Source organism: Rhinopithecus roxellana, chromosome 5 (genome assembly GCF_007565055.1).
Source record: "Rhinopithecus roxellana isolate Shanxi Qingling chromosome 5, ASM756505v1, whole genome shotgun sequence".
Lineage (NCBI taxonomy): Eukaryota > Metazoa > Chordata > Mammalia > Primates > Cercopithecidae > Rhinopithecus > Rhinopithecus roxellana.
Window position 1 is genome coordinate 12,702,968 of NC_044553.1, and position 14,418 is coordinate 12,717,385.

Genomic DNA, 14,418 nt, shown 5'->3' on the forward strand with positions numbered 1-14,418 from the left:
CAAGAAGCTTGAAAGAGAAGTAATAGAAAATGTTTTCAAAGTTGAATTATTTGCAATACCTAACAAGTATATCCATTCTTATTAATATCCATGTCGGGCAAAAAACACCTAATAGAGGAAGTGCAAAAATATCTATAGTATGATATCTTGGCACAGCATATAAGTGTAGGTGGATAGACCTGAGCTGCCTTCTTATTACAGGTCTGAATTTTTAGAAAGAAAAGAAAAAACAAGATTTAGGGAGAACTAATGTTGGTAGAGTCTTGTGTACAGCATATTCATTGAGTGCTACGTCTATTCTTCAGGAGCCTGCTGTCTAAAAGTGGCCTGCTGTACCATCTATTACACATGCAATTTATAATCCATTAATTTGGAGCTTCTGATAATTCAAACAGGATTAGCTATCTCTCAAACACGCTTTTTCATCCTAAACTGATAGCAGATAGCAAAGGAAAACTTAAAATATTTCAAAAAGACTTTTGAATATGATATAAATATAATTTATGTTAAATATATTAATTTAAAAGGAATTAAATATTTGACTAAATATATTACTATATTTGTGCATGTGATGGTGATGTATGTATTATGTTATTATCCATTCTTTACTATAAAATGTTAATACCTTAAGGCAGTTTAACTTAATTAATAGTTAAACTATCATATATTTAAATACTCTGGAATACTTACTCTTTGCTAATGGAAGCTGCTCCTTGTCCTGAATAACACTTTCTCTATAAGCTCTCTTATATGACTTCTACTTTGCCTTATTACAGGATTGACCACTCCTCTATGAAACATACTAATGAATGCCCATGGCATGCCCATGCTCCCACCTAGTAATTCGCTACCCTCTCCTAACCCACATACTTCTGCACCTGCAAGTTGAGTTGTATGCTTACCGGGATTCAGTTATAGTTGTTCCCAAACTTATTATATCAGTCATACTGTTAATATTAGGTACTTAAATGTCACATAATCTCATAAATATATGAGTATCAAAGAATTGTTTTGCGTTTGAAAATTAAGCTGAATACTTTGAGAGGACTTTAAGCAAGTTGCTTTAAAAAAAAAAGAAGGTTTCAAGTATGAGAAAGAAAACTGGAAAATACTGGGAAGTGTATGGGCTTTGTGAAGTTTTTGCTCAGATTGTCCCTAGTGCCTTTTGGTTCTCACTCCACTTTTTAAAAGCTTAAATCGGAAATGATTCATTGTGAATGTGGTTCATTCAAGAAAGATCATTAAGAAGGATCAGTTGGCTCTTTTGTAAACAGACTTATACTCAAAAGGCTTTGGCACACTGTCAAGATATTAGTATACAAATGTGCATTTGTGTTTAGGTTAAAATGAGGTGTGAAGGGTAAAATGCAAAATAAGTATGTATTTTTTTTGTAAGTTCCCAGCTATAAATTACCTTCAATGAACTGAATAACTACCTTTCTTTCCTTTTTTTGGGTTTTGTTTTCTGAGACATGGTCTCCCTCTGTTACCCAGGCTACAGTACAGTGGCATGATCATAGCTCACTGCAGCCTCAAACTCCTGAGCTTACATGATCCTCCCAGCTCAGTCTCCTGAGTACTTAGGTCTATGAGTGTACACCACCATACCCAGCTGACTTTTTTTTTTTTTTTTTTTTAAGAGATGGGGTCTCACTATGTTGCCCAGGCTGGTCTGGAACTGCTGGTCCCAAGGGACCCTCACCTCAGCCTCCCAAACTGCTGGGATGATAGGTGTGAGCCACTGTTCCTGGCCTGAATAACTACCTTTCTAACTACATCAGATAAGAGACTTTCTGCTGTAGTTCACATTGGGCTTTTGTGCACACAACTGCCGATCACAACTGTATTGTGACTGTTTTCCCAAAGTAAGTTTGACATTCGGTTTGCTTTTATTTATTTCCTTCATTAATTCTATTTTAAAAAACTTCATTAAGCCCCCATTGTGCTCCAGGCACTGCACCAGCCACTGGAGGAGACTTGTGTGACTAAGGTAGATATAGTTCGCGGCCCTAGATTAAATTTGCAGTTTGGGAAGAATGCAGATAAGTAAAATGAAATGCCATGCTGCGAGAGTACACAGAAGGAATACTGACTTGTATTTGGAGGATGAGAGAAGGCTTCTTTGTTCTTTTTTGTTGTTGTTATTGTTTTTGTGGGGTTTTCACAGTTAAAAAAAAAAATCTTTCTCACTCCTTGGTATGAAACTGAATGAGAATTATCTTTGACAAATGATAGGCTTGCCGCTTATCCCTGTGAATTGTGGCCATGTTGATTTAATGAGCAGCTCCTGCATGAAAGCCAGTGTCATACACACCGACACAGACTCGCACACCTTGGCACTGTTTCCCAGCCTGCCTGTGGTAACCGTGCTTCCAGGAAGTCCAAGTTCTGTGAATTAGATGTGCACTTAATGTCAAATTAAATACTAGAAAACTGTCATCACAGCCATTACCAGGCATGCTGCTGGGGTCCCCCAAAAGTTTTGATTGAATGCTGTGCATTATCCGTTAAAAGGAAAAGTGTGGAAGCTCCAGGTGTTATTCTTCACCAAAGGGGAGTCACACCTTCGTTTGCTAGGCAAGCTGAGAAGGGGATAATCAACTTTCACGGAGCTGAGTGAAGTCTAGGCTCCTAAGGCCTCAGCCAAGACCCTGGTTTATTCCCCAGGGCCCTTCCCCTTGTGGGTCCTGAACCATAATTCTTGTTCCCTAAGCACGGCGACCCTGCCAAAAACTTCACTCTCTTAGTCTTTCCATTTAGCCTTTTGCTCTGTTAATCTTTTAGCCTTTTGCTCTCTTAACCTCTTGAAGAGAAAACCAGGGTCAGTTTTCTGCCCCTCACAAGGATCTTGGCCTCTTAAATTTTTAGCTTTGTCTTTTGAACCCTCCAAGGCTGTCTAGAACTCTGATGATTTCTCTGCTCCAGTAGCGGATTCTTACTCTACATCTAGACTCCGCAGATGTCCTGGAATAAAAGAAGTTGCAGATCAACAGCTCACCCTTCTGTGATTCTGTCCTCTTCAAACTGTGGCCTTGATAGTCACCTATGCATCAGCAGTTCTCTTATGTCTTTTAACAGAGTTTTAAATTTAATTTTATTTTATGTGGCCTTTCTAGTTATTTTTGGTGAGAGCATCAGTCTGCTGCCTGACATCCTATTCAGAGGCAGAAGTCCTAAGCCTGTATTTGAAACCACAGGGCAGGAGCTGTGTTCAAGCACGTAGCTTTTCGTAAGTCTAAAGGACTTTATCCAGTTTCCATTTGGGGGCTCTAAAAAGGTCTTCTCTTCTCAGAAAGTTAATGTTCCTCAAGATTTGATAAATGCGTGTCAAAATTCATTTTGTTCCTCGTTTTAATATCAAATGGTGAGATTTTCTTACAAACACATTAAAGCATAGCATTTAGTGATTCCAAGTGTTAAGCCATTATTTGTTAAATCAGCTTTATTTTAGTAAGGCTTATAGACTCACTTGGAGTTGACCGGGATTGATTTTGGCAGGGAGGTACATCCTCTCCCTGCTTTCTGAAGACGCCGTTGTGTGTGGAAACAAAGAGATGGTCTGGGCTTTGGCAGTGCGGGTACCCAGAAAGATGCTAAGTTTCACTCTGAGAAGCTTCGGTCAGTGCTGGTCACATGTGCATAAAGGGCCAGTGGACTCGACTCTGGGGAATATCAAGGTCCCAAATATCTGACACTCCAGAAGCATCTTACTGTCCTTAGTGAACATGCAGGAATCAGCCTTTCTCTGAGGCCATGGCAGGGCACAGATCAATCATGGAGAATAGTTGATCCCAGACCAAAGCCCACATAGAACTGAGGATGTGTAAAGGGTATATGACTGGCTCACTCCTTGGTTTAAAGCCACTTTAATCTAGGATGTTGCGGAAACCAGAGTGCATGTGGATTCCATTAAGGAAAGAAGAGAGATGCTTATGGAAACAGTACCACCTCCATATCCATTGGCCTCCCCTTCCCGACCTCTACCCTGCTGTTACCCATCAGTCATCTGAAAGGAAGATCCCACAGAGTTGACAGAGTCCTTTACAGAGAAGATCATCATATGCTCTCCGCAGGTTACCTGTCTATTTAAGAAGCAAACCTCTCGTCACCTGCTGCGGAGCATCTCGATGTTAGAAACCACACCACTATTTTTAGTGTGTGTCCTTGTGCTTCTGCACGATGAGTCAGGGTTCTCTTTTTAAAAATACTTGGCATTCCTCAGAAGAAAGATAAACACATTTAATGTTCTCAGTTGCTACTATTCTAATCGTAAAGTCAAGAGTTGCTTCTTTTCTTAGCTGCCTTCAGTGCCACAAAACTATCTGGGCCTCTTCCTCTACCCCTCCTCGTGTGATCACTCCTTTCAAAAGCAACAGCCAAAGCGGATGCGAGGGAGATGCACTGGTGCTCATAAATTCAAGGAGCTAAAATGGCAACAGCTGTGGCAATTTCAGGATTTCAGCAGGTAATCAAGTAACTAAGTGCAAAAGCGGGATTTGACAATTCTACAGGGGACTGGGACAGAGGGCAGCGAGAACTTGAGCTTCAAGGAGAATCTTCAGTAGCTATCAACGAGAAATGTAAATGCTGTGACTTTATCCAGTTAAGCACAGCAGATTTTCCTGCTTTCAACTCTAATCCCTGAGCAGCAGGAATGCCCTTTCTCATCTCACAACATTTGACTTTCTCAGATATATTTATTGTTATATACTGCAGTTCACCTATATATTTTGGGGTTAGTTTATCACTGGTTGAAAACATCGTTCAATAGACTTATGAAAAGAGGAGCATTTTCAGGGAGGAGTATTGTGCCAATGTAGATGAGGCTTATGGACAGTGTTTCTTCCAAAATTCTCCCAAGTCTAAAGGACCATGATTCTCAAATTCTCTATAAAGTATAACTAGGCCTCTTTCTCACCTTGGAAGAACAGCAGCTAGAGGCCAGCATTCAAGGCATGGAAAGGAGAAGGGATACGGTGCCTTGTTCTCTTTTGTTAATAGATGTAATTATGAAATATAAAACTAGGACAAAAGCAAGTTGTAAGTATCAGCACAGTGGCTAAGAGCACAGACTCAAGCCAGTCTGCCTAGGTTCAAATCCCAGCTCTGCTACTTGCTGGCTTTGTGACCTTGGACAAGATTCTTTACTGTTTTACTATCCCAGCTTCTGCATCTGTTATACAAACAGTGCTAGTAATACCCACTGCAAATGATTTTATGAGAATTAATTTATTCATTGTTTGGAAAGTACTTAGAATAATGCCTAGCAGTAGTAAGCACTCAGTAAATGTTATCTTTTATATAGAGCATGTATCTCTTCAATAACAAGCACCTGTGCAACAGTCAGAACACCACAAAATAGCACTATAAAGACAGTAAAAAAAATCCCTTTGTATTTTTAGCATGTCTTTGTATTAATTAGAACTCTGCCAGCTGCAAATTCAGAAATCCAATTTCTGAAGTAACCTAATGGGACAGACACAAAAGGAACTTATTGCCTCTTGGGTCTGGGAAGTTTAGTGTGCCTTTGATTTCAGGAACAGCTGAATCCAAGGGCTCAGGCTCTGTCCCTATCACTGTCGCTGTCTATCTCCCTGTGTCTCTTGACCATGCTCACATAATTATACCCGCAATCTTTCACATGACAGGAAAGGTGGCCACCACCAGCCCCTTGCTTATACCCAACTAATACCTATGTATTAGTTGGTCTTACACTGCTATAAAGACATACCTGAGATTGGGTAATTTTTAAAGAGAAGAGGTTTAATTAGCTCACGGTTCTGCAGGCTGTACAGGCTTCTGCTTATGGGGAGGCCTCAGGAAACTCACAATCATGGCAGAAGGGGAAGGGAAAGCAGGCATGGTCTTCACATGGCCAGAGCAGGAGGAAGGCGGAGGGGGAGTTGCTACCCACTTTCAAACAACCAGATCTCAGGAGAACTCTGTCACGGGACAGCACTAGGGGGATGGTGCTAAACCATCAGAAACCACCCTCATGATCCAATCACCTCCCACCAGGCCCCACCTCCAACATTAGAGATTACAATTCAACATGAGATTTGAGTGGGGACACAGAGCCAAACCATGTCACCCTCCTAGCCTAGCATCTCCCGCAGAAATGGTCTCCCCTGATGCTCCAGCAGAGGAGTTCCAGGACGAGCTGTGACTGGCTCAGCCTACAAGCAGTCACTATGGATGAAGGGATATTGTTATGTAACTGGACCAGGTGCCTACCCCTGTACAGCTTGGGGTTGGGGGGAGGGTGGGGAGGTTGGAGGGAGGCAAGGTTGGCAATAGCAGTTCCAATCAAACCACACCACAGCTATGGAATTTTGTCCCCATGAGAATGAGTGGTCCTGGTATCAGAGGAAAGTGGCACTAGGGGATGATATTGCACAGTCCAAAGCAATAGATGCCCATCTGAAGCTAACTGGGAAAAGGCCTGAGTTCATCAGCAGGAGTGTACATTTCATCAGACATTTCATTTTTGGATGTCTCATTTCATATTTGTCCCATTTCATGAGATAAATACCCATTATAAACATACAAACATCAAATTATGTCTGATTTTCTTTAGTCAATGAACAATAACTGATTATCTTTTGATCATCAACACTCTAAAAAGTAGTTGTAATTATGTATAGAGATAGAATCTTCATTCTTCTGTATGGAGATGGTGTATTAGTTCATTCTCAGGCTGCTAAGACATACCTGAGACTAATTTATAAAGAAAAAAGAGGTTTAATAGACTCACAGTTCCACATGGCAGGGAAAGCCTCACAATCATGGTGGAAGGCAAAGGAGGAGCAAGGGCACATCTTACATTGCAGCAGACAGGAGAGCAGGTGCAGGGGAACTCCCCTTTACAAAACCATCAGATCTCGTGAGACTTATTCACTATCACGAGAACAGCATGGGAAAGATCTGTCAATGTGATTCAATTACCTCCCACCAGGTCCCTCCCACGACTTGAGAATTATGGGAGCTACAATTCAAGATGAGATTTGGGTGGGGAGACAGCAAAACCACATCAGATGGCAAATAAATGTTTCATCTATTATGCCAACCTATGAAAATTGGGTGTGAATTTCCTAGAACACTCTGTTGAGAGTTTCTGAGGTTGCTCAGACAAAATGGTACCTGTCATGGATATGGTTTGGGATGTGGTGGTACATATGCCAGGTAGTAACTGCCTGCATAGTGCCAGTTTAAGAACCCTTACCCACAAACTGAGGATATATATGGAGAGAATTTCAGTTAGAGTCACTGTCAGAGCTGAGCTGCCAAACAATGCCAGAACCCATTCAAATTGGCCAATTAACTGCCCAATGTGGCAGGTTATGCTCCTAACTGAGCAGCCTCACAACACCACGTGAGTGCTGGGAGCCTGACTCAGCTCTGTCTAGAAAGAAGAAAATGCTGATTTAACCTCTTTCCAAGGCGCCTGGATCTGCCTCTTGCAAACAAATAAATAAATAAGGGCAGGAGGTAATTTAAGCTTTTCTTTTTCATTTAGCTTTCCTTTGTAGTTTAATACTTCAATTGAGGTCATATATATAGTGTTTCATCAATTGCTAGGTGTACTAAGTATTCATCAATGGTAGCAATTTTCATGATTCTTTTCACAATTTTTTTCCTTATAAAGCGTATGTTTTATCACTAAATAGAGAATTATATAGCCAAACTTATTTTAAAGATTTGCTTGGAAGTTTCAGAGAAGGTCCCCCTGTATTAATCATGTTTCTTTCTTTTCCTATTTTATGATGCTTTGACACTGTGGGGGCTGTGTGGACCTGGGGAGGGACTGTCCCTCCAGGGGTTAGCTAATTCATAGAGATAGCAGACAACTTGCCTGTGAGCACACCTTTTGTATACAACCCACCAATCCAAAGCCCATATCCCCAACCACCACTTTTATCTTGCTCTAATACACCAAGCCAGTATTTCCACTGCCTAAATCACCCCAAGGCCGGGCATCAGACAACTAGAGACCACCCCTATGGCCAGAGCCTGCCCACATTATTCAAACTATCCAATTCTAAGCTTGCTCAAACTTGCCTTCCCTGCCTCACCTTTTCTCTCGCATGGAAACCACAGTAAGGCTCTGGACCAGGCTTTTCCCTCATTGCTTCTGCCTACTAACTGACCTGGGTACTTCCCCTGAGGCCTGACATAATATGGCACGCCCCTCCTCTTGGAACCTGTAAGTAATAAACTCTTCTTTCAAAGAGAGTTGTCTCTGTGTCTGTCATGAAACTGTCTGCAAAATTATGGCAGTGAGAGAAATCTAACATAACTGACTTCATCTTGCTTCTAACTTCACAAGCTAACTGCCTTTACTTATTCTAAGCTAACTATGGGAGAGATTTTGTTTATAGTTTAACTGTAAGACAAAGATGACAGCAGTTCCTTCCTGAAACTAAGCCCCACTTTACTTGGGGACCAAAATCACCTTTTTAAAACTAATGAAAGTCCACAAGGTTACAATCGTGATAGGAGCCTGAATTCTGCAAAGATGTAGGTGTAAACCCTAACCAGTCATTGTTTTATAACTTGCTTTTTAAAAACAACTTACTACTCAAGAGTCATGTAGCCACAGAATTTATAACTTCACCAGTTGCCCCTATGGAGAACATTGCTATTGTAAAACCAAAGACTGGTGTTTGAGATATGTTTGAGATCTTGAATTCTGTATGAACCAACTGGCACCACCTGGACCAGTAACCCACACCCAGGAACTAACTCAGCACAAGACAGTGTCGACCCCCTATGATTTCATCTCCCACCCAGCCAACCAATGTTCCTCATTCCCCAGCCCCTGCTTGCTAAACTAGCCTTGAAAAACCCTAGTCCCCAAATTCTCAGGGAGGCAGATTTGAGAATTATCTCCCATCATGCCATTTGGCTGGCCTGCAATAATTAAATCTTTCCTTGCTGTGAACACTCTTGCTGTGCTCAGTGCATTGGCTTTTCTGAGCAGTGGGCAAGAAGAACCTGCCTGGGCAATTACAACCATACCTGATTAAGACAAATCCCAGGGCTGGGTGCAGTGGCTTACACCTATAATACCAAAACTTTGGGAGGCCAAGGAGGAAGGATTGCTTGAGCCCAGGAGGTTGAGGCTGCAAGCGAACCATGTTGATGCCACTGCACTTCAGCCTGGGCAACAGAGTGAGACCCTGTCTTTCAATCAATCAGTCAAATCCCAGGTACATTTTAAGATAACCGCATAACCGCAAACAGTAGGGTTGAAGAATAATATGCAAATAAAAATAAATCTCAAAACTGAAGTGAAAGTAAAAATGTGGAAAGAAGAAAGCCTTTGAATACAATATGTTGGTATAATTTATTATTTTCTCTCTCTAATCGTGTTTGGAAAAGAAGTTATCCAAATCCCAGGCAAATAAATAATGGAACTCTGGAATTTCTATATAAATAAATACCCATTTGCTATAGAGTTCTTTAATAAAGAACCTACTTTTAACAAAATTATGGACAAGATTAACATTACCAGAAATAATCTCCAATACAATCTTTAGCAATTTAGCAGTTAATTTCATCTCATCAAAACATGTTCAGACTTGAACCTTCTATTTTGAATTGTCTTATTTTATTTTCCAGAAAATTCTTAAGTGATTTCTTTTGTTTTTAGTGCCTAATTTTAAAACATCATGCTCTTGGGTGAGACATAACATGTCCATGTATGAAACTAAGCATGTAAAGAAGAGTTAAATTATAATAGCTTTTTGGAGTAAAGAATGAAGAGGGCGAACGTGATGAGGAAAAGGAGACTGTCAGTAATTGCGATGCACACACAAGGGAGAGCATCCACGGTGAACATTTCAGGGACAAGATGGAAAGTGTGCTCTGCACAGAGACTCTATGCTGTGAAAGGAGGGAGAATCAATTTATGCGCCAAGAAAGACCTGGACAAAATTATCCATTTTGAAGGAAATCATTTGTGCTGAGGCAATGAAAACTTTCTGGAGAGCTATTTGAGGAGGCACATGTTTAGGTAATATATTGCTGCTTTGCATTTCTATAACACCTTCCATGTAAGAGCTGCAGAGTGTAACACAAACATTAACTAATAAATTAAGCCTCGTGGCACCTCTGCGTGATCGATAGACATAACAGTCATTTTTATAGTGTAGGAAAGGCAGCACCCTGCTCAAAAGTGCTGAAGTCATTTACCCAAGGTCGTGAAGTGGGGGAAATTGGCAAAGTGTTCCAAAATGAAGCGTTGAGTCTCACCACACTCACACAACCTGCCTCCTTTGATGGGGTCATAGAGGGAATGAAGGGGGTGCCATGTATGCCCTGGTTTCCAATGATTCACTTCAGGAGATATCTCTGTAATTTAACTAGAAGATGGTTTGGAAATAGTAAGTCTTAGATCAAAGCCTTAACTCCTTTCTCTCTGGTTTACTCAGGAATTAATTTGTTTGCTAATGCTGGTCTCTCGTGGGATCACACTGGCCTTTAGCTATGGAGTTTTGTGTTCATGTTACTTAATCTGATTATGCAAAGGACTTAAAATATTTCAAGAATATCAAACAACACAAACATGTCTATGTAGGCACTAATGTAATTATTTTAATTGTTATTTTAGTTTCTAAAAAACTCAACTCATAAAATCGCAATTGAAAAAGTGTGCCATCTCTCCAAAAGATAGCGCCAAGTCCATAACAGAATCTGTTTATTTTTTTCACTTTGGTAAGACATCACTATATATCTTCCTAAATGTTATTTCTCTCCATTATCATAACCTTGGCTTAGTAATAGCCTGTTCCATAGTAACATTGTCTTTTATTCCTCTTTCTCTCTGATAGCCACGTATTTTCTCCATTAGAAGAATCGGCAGAGAGAAAACAAAGCAAGGAAATCAAATATAAATCCCCAGTGCTCCTAATACCTCTTGGAAAGAAAACGGACACCTCTGTTAACAAAGTTATGATGATTTCTACTTTGGTACACACTTTCGAACTTCTCAGAGAGGAACCGGCTCACCTCTAAGTCACTCATGTTCTCAATTTGCATTTGTTTTTTTTCTATAGAAAGAAAAAGACTCTTTGTTTTAAATTGAAGCAAGGCATAATGCACTTGTCACTGTTTAACATTCAGCCCCACTTCTTTTACAGAGCGGTCCTTTGAGAGCATTAACACTCACACCCCATACAACTAGAACTCATGACACTGGCAAATGATGTTTCTAGACAGTTTGCATTGGCCGACATGTCCTCACCCTGTTTTCTCCCCAATCCTTACAATTCTCAAACTGCAGGTGCAAACTGGGGTGCTGTCAAGCAACCTGGTGCTGAGGGGGCAGAGCCAGGATGGACCCGGATTCTGGATTCCACCATGTGCCTGGTGGATACCATGTGGATGTGGAGCAGGCAATGCTGGGTGCAAATCCCCGCCAGGAACTGTTCATCCTGAAAAAAACCTGCTGCACATTGCCCTGGTCACCTCAACGAAAAGTGAGTGCTTATCCTAATGGGGGTGTGTGCACATCTAGAGGACAAGGGTGGTGAATGTTCATCATTTAGGAGAAAATAAACCCACCCCAAGTGATTCCAATATAGGCTTCTGGGATTCCGATTTCAATCTTTTGGTTGAAATCCTCAGAGATAATGTAGCTTTTTAAAAAGCATAGTTTGTCTCAGAGTTAGGATGTAAATAAGCTTTGGTGCACAGCTCATTTCTGACACCTGTGGGCAAATCATCAGGGAGAAAGGAGAGGAGGTGAAGAAGAAGTCAACAGAAACACCCCACTGGTCAACCCACAGTCAGAGATGCTGCTGCTACACAGACATTTTGGGTTTGGGCGCTTCTGGGCTTGTGTTAGTCCATTTTCATGTTGCTGATAAAGACATATCCGAGACTGGGAAGAAAAATAGGTTTAAGGGACTTATAGTTCCACATGGCTGGGGAAACCTCACAATCATGGCAGAAGGCAAGGAGGAGCAAGTCACGACTTACGTGGATGGCAGCAGGCAAAGAGACAGAGAGCTTGTGCAGAGAAACTCCATCTTATAAAGCCATCAGATCTCTTGACACTTACTCACTGTCACGAGAACAGCACAGGAAAGACCTACCCCCATGATTCAGTTACCTCCCACCAGGTCCCTCCCACATATGGGAATTCAAGATGAGATTTGGGTGGGGACACAGTCAAACCATACCAGGGCTCCACAATTTCTTCAGAACTGTCTTGACTATCAAGGTTGATAAACTCAAAGAAAGAGATGAAGACTTTATGCTAGGAGAGAAACCATCCCCTCACCTGCCCTCCCAAGTGGGAATGAGGTTGCTTCTCAGCATGGGGCTCTGTGGTTTGGAGCCTGGGTCCTAGTCAGCCCTTTTTTGTCTCACTCTGGAGGAATAGTCCAGGGTCCACTAGATAATGTCCCTGCTGCTGGCATCTCATTAGTAAGGCTGTTAGGGAAAAGACAGCCTCTTCTTTGGGAATTCCTACTGCAACTTTGAAGAAGCCATAACAAAAAGAGAGAAAGCATGAAATCAGTCCTTCTGATCTTCCAGGGAATCTGGATTTTGTGATAGAATAGAAAACTATTTCCTAATTACTCAAGCCCTTGTTTGACTGAAAATGGGCAAGATCAAATGGTTTTGCCACAACAGAGGAAGATTTGTGGCTACCAATTCAGTTAAGATTCTCATTCTGTTAAAAAAAAAAAAAAAAAAAAAAAAAAGTTGAAATTTTATTTTCAACTTGATTTCATGTATAATTTGACAATATGGGAGTAATTATTTGTTTCCTGTTTGTATTAACATTGCAAACCACAGAAACTAACATAGAGTAACTTAGGCTGAAAAAAAGTTACCAGAAGGATTTTATTGCAGAATTAACACGAGGGCTGAAATAAAAACAGGAAAATGGGCAAGAACCAGAGGAAATGACACAACAGAGCCATCCACAGCTGGCTTACCTGCATCTTAGTCCCTCCCTCAAGATGTAGCATCCTAGGCATATGCATTCTCTTAGATCTGCCTGAGTCAGTTTATTCCCCAGATGCCACCCTCAGCTTCATCTTGAGATTCCTCCAGAGTAGAAAGGGTGTTCAGATGCTAGGCAGCCAAGCACCACAAATGTCTACTGCAACTCCTCACATTTTCGTCTACCTAAAAAAACTTCCATACTCTTAAACTCATTCTTATCAGTTAATCTCTTTTTTCCTCTCTCCCTCACTCACTCCCCCTGTCTCTCTCCCTTCCTCTCTCTTTCCCTCCTTTGCTCCCTTCCAGTGCTCTCTTACACTTCTTTCCCACTTCCCCTCCCTAGCACCCTGATATAGTTTGGGTGTGTGTCCTTGCCCAAATCTCATGTTGAATTGTAATCCCCATTATTGGAGGTGGGGCCTGGTGGGAGGTGATTAGATCATGGGGGTGGGTTTCTTATGAATGGTTTAGAACCATCACCTTGCTGCTGTCCTTGCAGTACTGAGTGAGTCCTCATGAGATGTGATGGTTGAAAAGTGTGTGGCACCTCCCCCCTCCCTCTCTTGCTCCTGCCCTGACCATGTGACATGCCTGCTCCCCCTTCACCTTCTGCCATGATTGTAAGCATCCTGAGGCTTCCCCAGAAGCCGGGCAGATGCCAGCATCATGCTTCCTGTGTAGCCTGCAGAACTGGGAGCCAATTAAACCTGTTTTCTTTATAAATTACCCAGTCTCAGGTATTTCTTTATAGCAATGCGAGAACAGCCTAACACCCACTACCATATCACTCTTATAAAAAACCTTGATGATAGCATTTTTATTATGATAAGATACACATAACATGCAGTTTATGATTACTGCCTTTTTTAAGTGTAGAATTCAGTGCCAATAAGTACATTCACAATGTTGTGTAGACATTAACACTTTCTATAGCAAGCTAATTTCAGTGAAGTCTTTCCTCTGATTAATGTGGTCTGAGTGGACTAGAGGTAATTTTGTAGAAACTAAGATAGAAAGTGATCCATTATCAGGGAAGGTGCCTGGCATGAAAAGGCACATTTTCATGCCTTGTCATAGAAGGCGACATATGCCATTTATAGAATAGAACCACTTTTCTTACCACTGTGGCTTATCAGCATGTAGCTGCTGATTTGTGTTGAAAAGTAGACTGCTCCCAGGTAGAACCCTTTGGTTCAAGCATGGCCAGTTAATTTAGCATTGATGCCTCTATCCAGGTCTCATTAGTTGCTTCATAAATAATTCTCCAGTGCAAAGTTAGGAAGTTAAGTAAATTCCCAATAAATGAAATAGAATCCAGTGTAACTCCAATAAACACTGGAATTGTCTAGATAACTAAAACATTAATTATTTACTTAATTATTTACTTTGTTTGCTAATGTGTTATCTGTATCTACATTCTAAACATATTTATCACACTTACACATCATCTAAAAAGAG